This window comes from Pezoporus flaviventris, unplaced genomic scaffold (genome assembly GCF_033815535.1).
Source record: "Pezoporus flaviventris isolate CSIRO_AGI_PZ_B2104156 unplaced genomic scaffold, CSIRO_AGI_Pfla_v1 ptg000007l, whole genome shotgun sequence".
NCBI lineage: Eukaryota > Metazoa > Chordata > Aves > Psittaciformes > Psittacidae > Pezoporus > Pezoporus flaviventris.
This window is the reverse complement of record NW_026892555.1, coordinates 55789636-55804813: the sequence shown is the minus strand read 5'-3', so window position 1 is coordinate 55804813 and position 15178 is coordinate 55789636. Positions and strand designations below refer to the sequence as shown.

The window sequence follows — 15178 nt, the reverse complement described above, 5'->3', positions numbered from 1 at the left end:
AGCATGCATATTTAAGGAGCCACAGGTCCCACCACCAAGTGCCGATCTCTGTCTTCCCCAGCTGTAATGGAAAAGGTAAAGGTGAACAGTACACTTTTGAGACCTTGTCTATCAAAATATATATTTGTATTTTCTCATCTAGGATGCCTCAAGAAACTGTGAATGCCAAGGACAGGAATTACTCTGCCTTCTTAGCTTTGGATGCATGGGACTTCCAAACAAGGAATATACAGATCCTGAGATGGTGTCCTTGTTGTGATCTCAGCTGTATTTCTTGCTGTCATTGCAGCCCCAGACAGTTTGCTTGAACATCACAGTGACAGATGAGTCAGAGCTCTCTGTGCATCAGGAAGTTTCCTCATGCCCAACACTCTTGAAGATTGAATGATGCAGATGATAGTTTGTACCACAGGATTTATCATATTGCAACACAAAACTATAGCTTTTAAAGGAAAATATTGCTTCTACCAAAGTGCTGTGCAGGTGGAATTGCTGTCAGCGATGTCTCTCCAGTGTCAGAGACTCCTAGGTCTAAGATCTCAAGCATGAATTCAAACTTGAGCACCTAGTGCAGCAATATCTTAAATCAGAAATGCCTGACTCCTTATTGACTGGAAAGTTTAGGACAATTAATAAGGTAGAATCCTAATTTAGACTCTCGTAAAGAATGTGAAAACCATATTACTTATAGTTTAAAATATAAATTAATATAAAACATGTATAGAATATTTGCTGTTTGCCTAATATTTATTCAAACCCTTTTTGTTCTGCAGCTGAGAATGCTATTTTATGAGCACCGAAGACAAGTGCAGAACACTGGTGGTGTAGAACAATCAGCATTGTTAAAGGTAACAGGGAGAGCTTTCATCCAAAACATGCTATGTATCTCACAGATGTTGTTGTAGCTCTTAGTGCTGGTAGTGATAAATGATTTACAAAATGAGTGAATGCTGAGGCACAGCCACACATAGAAAAGGGAATATAAGAAGAATTCCACGACAGCAAGAGACAACTGATTTTTTGAAGAAAGCAGGTATGACATTTATTTTTCCCTTGTACATCTGTCTTCCTACTGTCTAAACTCTTGGACTTGTTTTTGACTTCCTCAGGGTGCTTTGTTTCAAGACAGTCTTGTTCACAACAGCAAACCCCTAAATTGCTTGTGTCTAGGGTGGGGTTACATAGGTGTGGATGGTGATCAAGAACATATAATGGTGCTATTGCAAAGGTGCATTACACTTTTGAAAACTCTGTGTGCCAATTCAAAAAGTAAGGTTGAAATCAGAAGGGATTTGTGGTTCATTTTTTCTTGCTGTTACTCCATCATAATAGCTAGCATGTTCTTACTTTCTGTTCTTTCACTTTATTTGTTCATGCGTTTTTTTCAGTTTCACATTCTCTGAGTTGTCCTAAAAATCATCTGTGAAAGGCTGTGCAGGTTTTCCAAACTAATCTGTCTCATATATTGAAGTGTGTAAAGAACACTTACAACTAATTGAAAACATGTATGCACTTCGCAGATGAATGCCTCAGTCACTATCTTTCAGTTATGAGTCTTGTCTCCCTCTGTTCTTTGATACTTAGTTTTGAAATCACTTTCAAGCCCTCTCTGAGAAGCTCAGTATCACATGTAAGATATGGAAAATGAAAACATTTTGAGTTTTGACTCTGTATTATGTCAGATTCTAATTACGGGGAAACATAAATATTATTGTCTACTGTGACTGTAGCATGGCAAATATGTAATTAGAAAAGGCTTAACTGTTTCAGAAACATGAACATTTTTCAAGAAAGAATCAAAGTGTTTGTAGTATCTTGTACCAGGCTCTGATATAGCCCAGAAAAAAAGAGGTTTTAAAGAAAATCACAGCCCATTATCAACCCTGTCCTTGGGTTCTGAACCAAGGAGTGCTGAGTGTTACCATGTGACTCACTGACATTGATCCGGGAGTCACTGAAGACATTTTAAGTTCACTTCAATATAGATTATAGTCAGTCCACTTTATCAGAAGTGGTAGCCTTCAGCAACCATGAGAAAATACAGATTCCAAACCCTTCAAAAATTTCTTAACATTCCTGATGGTGGTGTTAATGTGTTTTTCTTAAAAAAGTATTTCTATTTATGAAATTTCTAAAGACTATCTGGGAATTTTCTAAAGCAAATGTTTTTGAAAGCAATATAAATAAGTGGAGAAATGTAAGTATTCACAAATTTCTTTGTCTTACACAGGAAGGAAAAAAGATGTTTTTATTACTGAAACATTATGCTTTACCATTTTCAGGTCTTAGTTATTTGTTCAAGTTTCAGGGTTTTGAATGAAAATATCTTCCATTTGAGATTTTATTTCATTTTAGGTAAAAAAGGATAAAAATTTTAAAGCTAATTATTATGTGACCATATTAAAAATGCTAGAGATTTTCAAATCATCCTTTCTTTTTATGTTTAGTTGTATAGATACAGGATTCTTATGGGCCGGGGAATAAAAGAAGTATATTTTAAAATAGTTTTTTAGCTAAGAACAGAAAAGTTAATAAAATTATGAATATTATTTCCTACTCATTTTCATAGACTTTATTGCTTAGTTCAACTTTATAATACATTCACAGAAAATATTGCAGGTCTTAGAATTATTGCAGGAGCTTAGAATTATTCTATGGCTAAGGTAGTCCAGCTTTGAGTAGCAAAATCATTTAATCCAATTTACTGTTGATCTATTTGATCAGTGAAAGGTGTAATGTAACAGTAGACTAAGGTGTTCAATGATTCATGTATTTTCTTCCAGTCCTGAGAAGCTGCTAATAGGAGTATGATTTTTCTGTTCAATTTCTAACTGCAAGTATAGACTTCTATGCAAATTGTGATGCTAGTTTTATCATAATTGACACTTATTGTTCTTCTAACACTTCTTTTGATGTCAAGAAATGACTGAAGTATTTACCCATTCACTCATTTCCCTCCAGTAGTAGTAAGGGTGGTAAGAGAAGGAAAGGCTTCAGCATTCTGGTTTTGGCCCATTACATGGCAGATAGCCTGGTCCAATTCTATCTTGGCCTGCTGAAAGAAGAGTTATATCTTGAAATGTAAAGGACAGGAGTAAAATATCTTCTTAGCTCTTTTCTCTAGGAAAACATCCTGAAGTCAACTGGGAAGAGTAATCAGTATCCATGTCTGCTCTTTCTCTTCCTTACTATGAAATCACATTTTTATCCTTGTATCACACAAAGCTTAGAGTTTTGTAGGATTTTCTACATCTGGGATGCGTTTAACTCTTTCCTTCCACAATGGTGGTACAAAGTCCATCTCACAACAGTAATTGTTTATGATAATCTAAAGAGAATAAGTAACAATGACTGAAAGCTTTATGACCTCTGTGAAGTATGAAGTATTTCTATGCAGACAGCTATGGGGTGGGGAGTGCTGTTTGCATATTTTCCTACAGACTATGTTGCAAAACTGCAAATATCACTTAATAAGTATAAAAAAAAAAAAGAGTGATTCACAGTCTAATAGATGTTTTCCGTAGTCTGAATCTCATGTTATTCCCCCCATGGAAGCAAGCTGAGTTGCATTTTCCTTTGCAAAGGTGGTGTTCTTCACACTACCTGCTTAGCTGTACTTAGTCTTCAGCTGAATTACTTGATTTACTTGCTTATGTGATACTTCTAGCCACAAGTATTCATTCTTCACTTCCTTTTGGGAATGCGATGAAAGACCCACATTCCTCTTTATCTATCTGTTAAAGTATAGGATTGCTCAGTTGCACCTCTGTAAAGTTTATCTATCTAGAAGCTTTAGTATATTACAGTAAACAAAAATTGTACAAGAATATTAATGAACAACGTATTCAGTGCACATAATGTGCATAAATGTGCACACAGTGGATATGACACAATCCCACTCTTCCTAAAGAAGCAAAATATAGCCATCAGTAAAGCTAAATCTGGACCCTTTTTCTATTTTCCTAGCAATGAATTGATGTAAGACACCAGAAGAAATAGAAGTCATTGCCTTTCCAGTCTGTCAGGTCAACGATCCAAAAATAAAGAGGCACTCATGCCAAAAATTAGAATAGATTGGAGATATGTTTCTTCTCTCTTCAGTGTATGTAGAAAAATAGAGTCAGTTATGGAGATTTGCGTATGGATTTGGTTTCTTGGTTTGTTTTGTCTTTTTTTTTTTTGTGATAATTTTTTTCATAATTATACAGTGCAGTTTTAAAGAATATATTTAATTATGTGGGATGTATACAACTTTAAATAGTTTACCAACTTCATAAGTAAATTTTTACATATAATTATTTGAATTATTTGCTGCAAAACATATCTTGTACTTGCACATCATATTTCTTTGAATATCGATAAGGATAGATAAGGATAAGCAAATGAAATTAAAGAAGAGGAAAACTCTCAGGTAAGATAAGACTATCTTTCATTAAGTTTAACTGTGGTTGTCATCCTGCTATTCAGTAACAGATCTGGGACACTGAAAGTCAATGCCTAATAGGAGAAGTCAGTAAAGTCAAGGCTGTTATTTTCTTAGTATAATTTGCAATATTTACAAAAGTGCTTGACTACATCCATATCAGACAAACACAGAGAAGTTGTTATTGGGAATTCTAATTAAAGTATTACTGATAACTCTCCGAGAAAACAGAATTACGTATATAAAATTACTTAAACCAAAAAAAGCTTTTCAAGCTTTTCCTATCCACCAAAATATTTCCAATCCAATGTTATCCTTCTTCTAGCTTCCTCCAGAGATATAACTCTGCTTGTGTGCTGCAAAAGACAACTGACAAAACTGTTTATACAAACACAGTCTATAGGCCTTGTGTGATTGATAGTATCTTTCCACATTTAAACAAAATCATACATGATCTTTTAATCAATAACAACAAATATTAACTGATATATTTTGCTATATTTAACTCTGTAAACTTTTAGTAGTCTATTTAACCTCACTGTAAATTCATACTTTTATGTTAGAAATGTCTTTTTTTGTAAAAAGAATGTTTGCATATTCCCTTTCCTGATATGTATCTTAATCAGACATTTCTAGTTCATTTTTAATTCACATAGGCTCTGTGGAAGTAATGTGAGAGATCCAACATAAAGAGCACAGAAGAACAAAATTATTTTGATTTAAAAGAAATAAGTACCCAAGTTAGTTCCCAAGGTAACTAGCAGGTCAAATTTTTTGAAAGATCTTTACTGGCTTGAAATACATATCGCTTAGTCAATAAAGAGGACTTTTATTGTGTTATATGAAGTAATGTTTAGAGAATGTCGGTTTTGTTTGATTTTTCTAAACAGTGAGTGTAAATATGTGTGTATATGTGAGTGTGTGTGCATACACTGTTTAATTTTTAGCAGTATTTAACTCATACTCTAACAGAGTTGTACTGTTTGGACTTGTGATGTTGCAGGGGAAAGAAAGGTATGATTAATCTCCCAACTTGTTTCATTCTTTCAAGTTTTAATTTTTGAGTCAACAATATTGTCTAAGCATCTTTCTTATTAGGCTATATGTAAAACAAATATAATCAACACAGGATTTGTTTTTTTTATAAAATGAATGGAGTTTCTATTGGAAAACATATAAGCAAAATCACTAAACTAAAAAGAGAGGTGTTGAGCCTTTGAATACCAAGCATGGGTACAGACGCAATAACGAATAAAACAATTTTCAGTGGTAACTATTACTTTTGATTTTATTCAGATTTACCAGACTGCTGACTGGAACCCTTCTTAGATTCTGGGTTTCAAAGGTGCTCTAGTTTGTGTGGTGTTTGCTACATTGGATGGACAAATTATCTCATCATGATTTAATTTGTCATGTGCCGCTTACCAAAACCAGTGAACAGAACAGTCTTGAGGACACTTACATATAACCTTTTCAGTAATGAAAAGAGGTTCTTTATACTCCCAGTGTCCTGTCCTTTTAAGTCTCAAATATGAAATGAATAACCAAAAGTAGTGACAGATGGAGTCCACACATTGGTGAATATTCAACTCAATGAAAATCCAATGACAATTTCCTGCTAGGCAAAAACTGATTTGTTCATTCTGTGTTTAGGGCTTTGAAAATTTAAAAAACTTAACACCAAGGAACCACAGTATATATGCTTAAAAGCAAGGAGTGTTACAGAAGTAGGGAAAAGTGGAGGGAAAAATTGGAGCATGTATGATTGTTTGTCAGTACAGTTTTATGCGTGCGAAACACAGTGATCATTATGTCAAAAATGTATCATAGAATCATAGAATGGTTAGGGTTGGAAAGGACCTTTAGATAATTTTGTTCCACTCCCATGGATGCATCAAGCTGCTGTAAAATAATGTTGATGAAATAGCTTGCTGTTGTAGAACATTTATTACCTGATTCCCAAGACTATTGTGGTAGATCCACTAGCATCTTGAAATTAATTTTTCAAATTTCAGATAGAATTGAGAGGAAAAAACATGAGGTGGGAAATAATAAATATATGTTAGCATAGCACAGATGCAGTAAACTATTGTGAGTCTGAGATTCATCTCAAAATTGTACAATGCATTAGAAATGAATTGCATTTAATAGATTTTATCATGCTTTTAATGTTTCAAAATGTTTCTGAGTGACTTTTTATACTAAAGATAACCAATATTATTCCATATACATGTGTGTGGACATAAATATATATATATATTCATAACAATAAAATCTCCTTTATGAACTTGGGATGCTGACCATAAACTGAACTGACAACCGTAACTGGAAAATATGGTCAAATCAGAGTTATAAATTCACTGCTTAAATTAATATACAACTTCTAAAGTGATGGAATAATTACACAGTATAGAAAATATTTCTCATATACTTTTGAAATAGTTTTAATAGAAAATTAGTACAACAGTCCTTTAAACCTTTAATATTTAGTATTTGATTTTTATAACTGTATGAAAAATTGAGTTTTTACATCACTGCTGTGGTGTAAGCAAACCCAAAGTCAACATTGTTAAACTTCAAAATTTATTTGGGTTCCCAATATTCACTATTTATTCCTCTTTAACTGCTGTTATCTTAATTCTTGAAGAAAATCCCAGACTTTAGTGAATTTTGCAATAAGACTTTTCATACTTGTCCTTAACCACTTCATCAAACTGAGTGAAGAAAGGGTATGAATTTAGATTTGAAGCTTCTATCTATCTCCACATTAGATTCATATGTTTAGGTATAGTAGACCATATATCTATAAAAGTCATCCTGTTGGCAGGCATTGCTTACAGTAAAATAGCTCCAGATTCACTGACATAGAGTAAGAGAGCACTGCAACACTCAACCACAAAGTCTCCAAAAGTGAATGTTTTCACCAAGAATCTATAAGGTTCCCTCCAGACACTTATATTGGCAGGATTAGTAGCCAAAAAAGAAAAAAAATAGCTATCATGCCAATGCTATAAATGTAATTTACTAACTGCTCATGATTTCCCTCAAGTAATTTCGGGTAAGATTTCTGTTGCAGATCACCAAACTTCAGTCTTGATCTTCAGCTTAATAGAAGATATGCGATATGTCAGGAGCATAATCTTATAATGGAAAAAGCTTTATGTCCTCTGGTATATGTGAATTCGCCTAAATTCAAAAGCACATACAACCAGGAAGGTGGTATCACTTGTTGTCATGGTTTAAACCCAGTCAGGCAACTTGTTCACTCACTCCCAGTGAGTGGTGCCGGGCTGACAACAATCGAGGGTCCCCCGCCCCCCACAGGGGCTCTCCCCTTCCCCGTTCCCAGAGAAACGGGGAGGAGGATCGAAAGAGTGCAACTCCTACGGGTTGAGACAAGAACAGTCCAGCAACCAATGTACAACACGGATCACCACTGCTACTACCAACTACAACAATGATAAGAGAAATAACAAGGGAAGAGAATACAATACCACCGGCAAAGAAACGAGTCCCACCCGGAAGCCCATGTCCTTCCGGGTAACTCCCAGTTACCCCCCACCCCGGCCATGACGTGCTGTGGTATGGAATACCTCTTTGACTAGCCTGGGTCAGGCGCCCCGTCTCTGCCTCCTCATGGCTTCCCCTCCTCCCTGGCAGAGCATGAGCCTCACAAAGTCCTTGGTCAGGGTAAACATTACTTAGCAACAACCAAAAACATCGGTATCACCAGCACTGTTCCCAGGCTGGAAGTCAAAACACAGCACAGCACCAGCTACCACAAAGGAGAAACATGACTGCTACTGCTGAACCCAGGACACTTGTGATGAACCACTACTAACAGTGATAGCTACTTGAGCTTCTCACTCTTGCAGAAATACTGTAATTAGAATTACCTCAGCATAAGAACACTCTGAAACCAACCAGAATTCATTTACAGTTACCTAAGAATGGTATAGGGAAAAAAAAGGCAAAATATTTGGAAAGGCTAGTTATGAGCATTTCACCACTACTTATCAAGACATTTAGTGCCATGACGCTACCAAATTGGTGTGCAAGCAAGGACTGGGTTGGAATTTCAAACATTTGCTTTTAGAAAAGCACCTTTGTGTGTCTGAGACAATTTAGAAGACTATGCCAATATTTTTAGGTGATAATTTTTTGGAAGCCTGGATTATAACCAAGATATGAAAGCAGGGTATGTAATTATTATTTGTCTATATGTCACTAGAAACCCTGAAGTTTGGATAAAGTACCTAAAAGAGCAAGCTCATTCCTAGCTACATAGGCCTCATAAGCAGATATTGGTAGCTGTTTCCCAGGAATCTCAATGTTGTCAAAATTAAACTGCTACCAAGCCATACATTTTAAAGTTAATTTTGATGTATCTGTGTAATACAAATAACGTTGAGCTAAATTGTTATTTCCACTAATACTATACGGATGCTAATTCATAGCTTCTTATAAAGGTCAAAAAGAAATAGAAAAAAAATGCAACTATCATGATCACTTCAATAAGCAGAAGAGAAAAATTAGCTTCCTTGAAAACTTTTCTCAAATTTTAAATGAAGGCATAGTTTATTATAGAAAAAAAACCCAAAATAATTATGCTGAGTTTTAATTTGTTGTCATTTTACTTATTTGTTATGTATTTTTTTCTTTCTTCTTTGCTTAGAGTATAAAATCCTGAAATGGCAGTATATAAAATAAGTATGGATGTGCACAGTGATGTTGTGTAACTGAAAAAAACAAAACAGTTTCCATAGCTAATATTCCTAAGCTTCCCATAGCGTAATTTCAGTTTCATAAAAGGAAGATTTTGTTTACGAAGTTTGCTTTGACATTTGAGTTCAGTTATTGCCATGGCAGAATACAAGCCAATTAGGTCATATGTATCATCTAAATGGAATTCTGAGTAATGTCATCATTCAGTGGGTCATTGAGAACAGAAAAGTGATTGTACTCCATCAAAACAGGCTCTATAATCAAGTAAATAATACTTGGAATGTATCATTAGACCATGCAGATAAGAATTCTGATTGGCTGATATTCAGATAAAGAGTATGGGCTTTAAATTTGAAAAGGGTGCTTAAGAAGAAAAAAAAAAAAAACCACAACACAAAGGAGGAGGAGAAAAACACCTCTGAAGTGATTCCAAATTTACAGCCAAACTTATTCACAATAGACTGATTTGAGATCAGCTTTAAATATTCTGTGATACAGTCAACATACCGTTATTTTCAGTAATAAATTAATTTCATTTATAAGCATTATCTTTGGCTTAATCTGATGGAGATAATGCAGTGGGTAACTTTTACATATGTTTGAAAAATAAAATAAAACCAAGCACAAACAGAAAAAATTGAAAACAAAACACAGCGAAACCTCCCACAAAAAACAATCACTCAAAACTCCCCCCCCAGACTTTGTGCAAACCCTGAGTGGTTTTCTCCTAAGCTAATTGAATTACTTACATAACTCTTACATTTATGACTATTCCACATACCAAATATTTCACAACATCAATAACACACCTCAGCAGATGTCGACTATTTTTTCTATAGTGGATTACATATTTTCTGATGTAGACATTTTCAGGGTATGACTATAGTTCAAGAGGAACTGTAGGGCTCTACCCAATCTATCTTTAGTTAGGAACTATCCAAACCAGCTTTAAACAAACTTGTACAGAAATATTTAGCTTTAGTTGCCTGAAGTACTTGAGACTCTATCAACCCTGAAGGGCTCAAGTTAGTCCAAACTGTAAAAAGCACTTTAATTTAAAATGTATACCAGCACCAGAGATGCGTTGAATCTGTTGCATATTAAGCTAGCTTTTGTCAGCAGAACATTGCAGGGATTTAAACCTGTGTTAACAAATTACTTTCATTCAGAATGCTAACTTGACCTGAATCTCCTGAGTTATAAAATTCAGCATGATCAAAAAAAGAGAATGACAGTCTTGGTTAGACTCTGTTAGAATTGTAATGTCCTCACTTTCACAACAACTGGCAAGAGTTTTAAAAAACTGGAGAATGTCTTTTTATTAAATGGAATATGAAGTAGTCTTGAGAATAATACTGTATTTAACCTCTATCCTTTAAAGCACATATATTCTCACGTCTGTGTATCTTGCCTTAGGCCAGTGTCAAAGAACAGAGAGAGAGTTCAGTTCTGTAAGGTACTCAGTAGTCTGGCTGTGATCCAGCAAAGCACTCAAAGATGAGTTTAAATTTAAGTACATGGACAAGCCACTAACTTCAGTGGGATTACGCTGAAAGATAAACTAAACGTAAATGCTTTGCTGGATCACAGCCACGATTATTAGCACCAAATGACTGCAAATCCAACTTGAGAGGAGCATTTTCCTCTCTCTTTTTCCAGACAGAGCTCACAAAATACAAATTTCCTTTCAGGAAAGGGAGTTCAAGTGATAGCCAGACTTAATAGGTTCAGAGGGTTGGGATGAGCTACAAATCTTGGCATGTTTGTGTTCAAACAAGCAAACAATGGTCTTTGACTTTCCCAGGTTCAGATATTAATTTATTCATTTAACATAATAACGGAGTCTGGACAGGCGTATGCATAAAGCAGAAGAAACCAAGTGATAGAGTGACAAGCAAACAGTGTTCCCTCTTTTCCTTTGCCAAATTTCTCTTTTGATTTTATCTGTGTCTTCTGTTACTTCTGTAATTGAAGAGAACAAGAAGTCTCTAAGTCTAATAGTGTATGAATACCCTTACAGGATACATGTCAATAGAAATGAGACAATACAGTCTATATAATTAGACATAAATTACATTCTTGTAAGCCTGCTGCTGTTCCACCTAAAAACAGGAAAGTGAGCTTATGAAACAATATTTCTAAAAGCAAAAGCAAGCCTGTGCTTTTCAGCGTTGCATATTAAGATTACTAACTTTGTCATTTGGTATGCAAGTTTTGAACTTTCCTTGGCTCCTACCAGTGTAGAGGACCTGGTTAGAGAGCTGGAAACTGCTAAAGGAAGACAAAGTATTTACCAGGGTGATGATGTGACTTGAACAAATATGCAACAGTTTTCTATGCCCTGGACACCTTGACTGCCAAAATGAAAACTAAGCCACAGCAAGCTTCCTATAAAAAATAAAAAGAGAAAATGTCCCCTAAAATAGCATTAAACCACCTAGGACTGCCTCAGCAAACTTGGCCACATGTGGGTTTCTTGAAGGCTTGTATCTTATTTAAAAATAATACGCAACACACACAATAGGGCTCCATATTTCAAGGGAAATAATTAACGACAGCATTTCACTTGCTAGATAACATCTGTCATTGAAGCAATGGGCAGCTCTGGCAAAAGTCTGCCACGCTGCACCCTGCAGTACAGTCAAATCAAACTGATAAAGGATTCTATCAGAGGTTAGTGAACATGAAACACTTCCGAATTACAAAGTGCCCAAGCAGCTCAGCATGTGTACTTCCCCCCCTCCCCTGATTTATCTTGTTCCCACAATCCAACTGCTCACCTTTTCATCATATCCACCAATCTCTTCCTTGTTGAGAAACAATTGTACCCTAGGAATCTTTCGAACTCATTTGTACTCTTTCTTTTTTCTCATTTCCTTGAACCTTGTACTATGGCTTTATTATCTTTCATATGAGCTCCAATTTTCTATTTACTCCTAGATCGTTATTGCTATAAAATGTTCTCCAGATTCAAAATCTGTCACGAACATGTATCAGTTCATTTCATAAACTGGAAAAGTCAATTTTTAAATCACCTCTTGAAATTTGAAGAAAGTTTTGTCGTCATGCAGGTATATTTTATGTTTTCATCAAATATTCATAACAGTATTTTAAAGCAGAACATGTTTCCTCAACTATGTTCCCATAGATCTACTTTTCTAAGTGCATAATCAGGTCAGTTAAAACCATCAATAGTGAACTGCCTGTAATCCAGTTCCCAGCATGCACAGATTTTTATTCTTCAACTTATGAAAGAAATAGAAAAGAGGCTTGGTAGGTGTATCACATCACTCTAGACTACAATCAATATAATTTCCTAGTATGTCTCTTCATTTCTGTTTTTATGTAATCCTCCACCTTTCATTTGCATGAACATGGGATGAGCTCATGACAATTTCTTTGACTTCAGCTCACCCTCCTAAAAACTCTTGACATTTTTGCTTCTCTGATTTAGTTGTGAAGTACATCAAAACCACTTCTTTCTTCTTTCCTCTGTAGCCAAAAGAGGTCCTTTCTACTCCTTTCAGCTTTGTTGGTGCAACTGCTGGGTAGAGCTACTTGAGATGCCTCTCAGCAAGACCTTTTGAATTCTGTTTTGTGCATACTTCAGTTTCTTTTGTTAGAGGTTTTCCACTGTGCATTATGTGTCAGAGCAGTCTTTGCACTTTTCCACCTTTCTTGCACTTGCTGTGTAAGGCCCAGTAGCACTGTTATTGTAAATGTTACATCTTGAAATTTCATCTACAAATACAAGTCATTCTGGTATATATTGTGATATTGCATAACCTGAGGGTGCATTTGTATTAGTTCCAATTTGGAAATAGACTGGCATTCATCCTACCTCTTAAGTAGTAAATAGAGGCATTTGTTTGTAAATAAAAGCTTAGATATTTATGGTTTGAGGGTACACAGAAGTTGATTTCTAGCTTGATCTAAAACCTGTTGAATCAATGAAAAGACTTCCACTGGCAGCAGCTAGCTTTGTATCATGTCTGTTATGCAGTATCTGTCCTCCACTAATGATAGATGCCTTGTCCTTTGACTTTCTCAGCAAACAGAACAGCATATTAATAGCTGATACAGGATGCATGTCTGCTAATTCAGAACTGAAAAATAGCACTTCAGCAGAAGATAAAAGTATATTTCTAAAAGGAAGAATAAAATTACATTTCTTTACAACTAGTTTATCACTGTTTGCAGTTTCCAGTCTACAACAGAAGAAATAACAATAAATATTTAGCAAAAGAAAGTGAATCTGCATTTAGACTATTTTAATAAATATGTAAAGGAAAATCAGCATAGATCACTTGGTTCTGCCTAACTCTTTTTTATCTTCCATCTGCCTGTCTTTGGTGGATGTTGTTCATGCTCTTTAGTTTACAGTAACAAACAGGCTTTTTAATTTTTCTATCTTCCTTCTCTCTCATGCCAAGCTATGATGGGTGGTGTGACAAAAAGGATTCATCAGTAAATTCTAAATTCTGAATACAAAATAAATTAACAATAGGAGACACAGATTTGCATTCTCTGACAGCTTTGCGACTGCATCTGCTGCTTTCCCATTTTTTTCCATTTACTTGTTTAATTTTGATAATAATACAAACTCAGCATAGAGGTACCTTGCCTTTTTTAAAAAATGCAGACATGTACAGTATTGTCCTAATATACTTTTTGTTATTATTTGAGTTGCAGTTTATGTTTTCTATTGAAGCAACAGCAGATGAAAGATAGGCAACAGTCTCACGATCAAGAATTCAATTCCATGCTAGCTTTCACTCTCTAAACAACATTTTTCAAACATCGTGATACTGATTTGTCAGGTAATAAGAATTTCCTAAAGGTTAACCATTTGTAACACATTGATCATGTACATGTGGTGATGAAGATCCAATAAGAATTCTGAGGGCAGTCGACAGAGACTTCAGGGCCCTGGGACAGCTGCTTAAGGGATCAGGAGCACAAGTAGCACTCTCTTCTATCCTTCCAGTTCCATGGAATGATGGGGAAAGAAAAAAGAAGAACCAGCAAATCAATACCTGGCTCCAAGCCTGGTATCACTGACAGAATTTAGGTGGTTTTGATCATGGGTTGGTTTACATGGCACCAAGCCTACTGGCAAGAGATTGGTTACAGCTTTTTCAAAGCAGGAAAAGAATCTTTGCACAGGAGTTAGCAGGGTTCATCAAAAGAGCTTTAAACTAGATTTGAAGGGGGAAAGGTATAAAACCAGGATTGCTACAAATAAGCCTGAGGGCAACACACCAAAGTTTGAGGGATAGTATATTATCAAGGTCCTTCGGTCTGCCATCTCAGTAGAAGCAGGGGGTGGAGATCCATGTAGAAGCAAAGACGATGGGATTATTGACGTTTAGAAACTATAGAAGCACCTGAGGATGGGCCAGGGAGGCTTCTTCCCTCAAAAAGGTGATAAGATCAATAGCCCAACTGAAGTGTATCTACTCCAATGAACACAGCATGAGCAATAAACAGGAGGAAAACTGTGACATAGCTGCCATCAGAGAAACATATTGGAATGACTCACACAACTGTAGTGCTTCAAGGCACGGCTAGAAACTCTTCAGAAGGGATAGGTAAGGAAGCAGAGGCATTAGGATAGCTCTGTATGTTAAGGAGTGTTTTGATCGTCTAGGGTTTAATGATGATGAGATTATAGGGTTGAGTGTTTATGGGTAAGAATCAGGGGCAAGGCCAACAAGGCAGATATCATTGTGAAGAGGCAGATGAACTATTCTATGAGCAGCTGGGAAAAGTCTTACAATCACCCTTGTTCTCATGAGTGACTTCAACTTACCAGATGTCTGCTGGAAGTACAATACAGCAGAGAGGGAAAAGTTTAGGAGGTTACCAGAATGTGTAGAAGATAACTTCCTGACTCAGCTGGTGAGTGATCCAGCTGAGGAAGTCACCCCACTGGACCTGTTGTTTGTGAACAGGGAAGGACTTGTGGGTGATCTGATGGTTTGGAGGACGTCTTGGGAATAATGATCATGTAATGATAGCTTTTAATTC

General features: G+C 35.7%; 1 protein-coding gene across 1 annotated transcript in view; it reads left to right on the top strand.

Annotated features, from left to right (window-relative positions):
• The first annotated feature begins 880 nt into the window (after nucleotides 1-880).
• Nucleotides 881-15178, top strand: part of LOC133266998 (cadherin-19-like) — a 116059-nt gene continuing 101761 nt past the window's right edge. Inside the window, exon 1 of the mRNA XM_061448862.1 lies at nucleotides 881-1033. The gene's annotated coding sequence lies outside the window, so the exon portion shown is untranslated. The remainder of the gene's footprint in view (nucleotides 1034-15178) is intronic.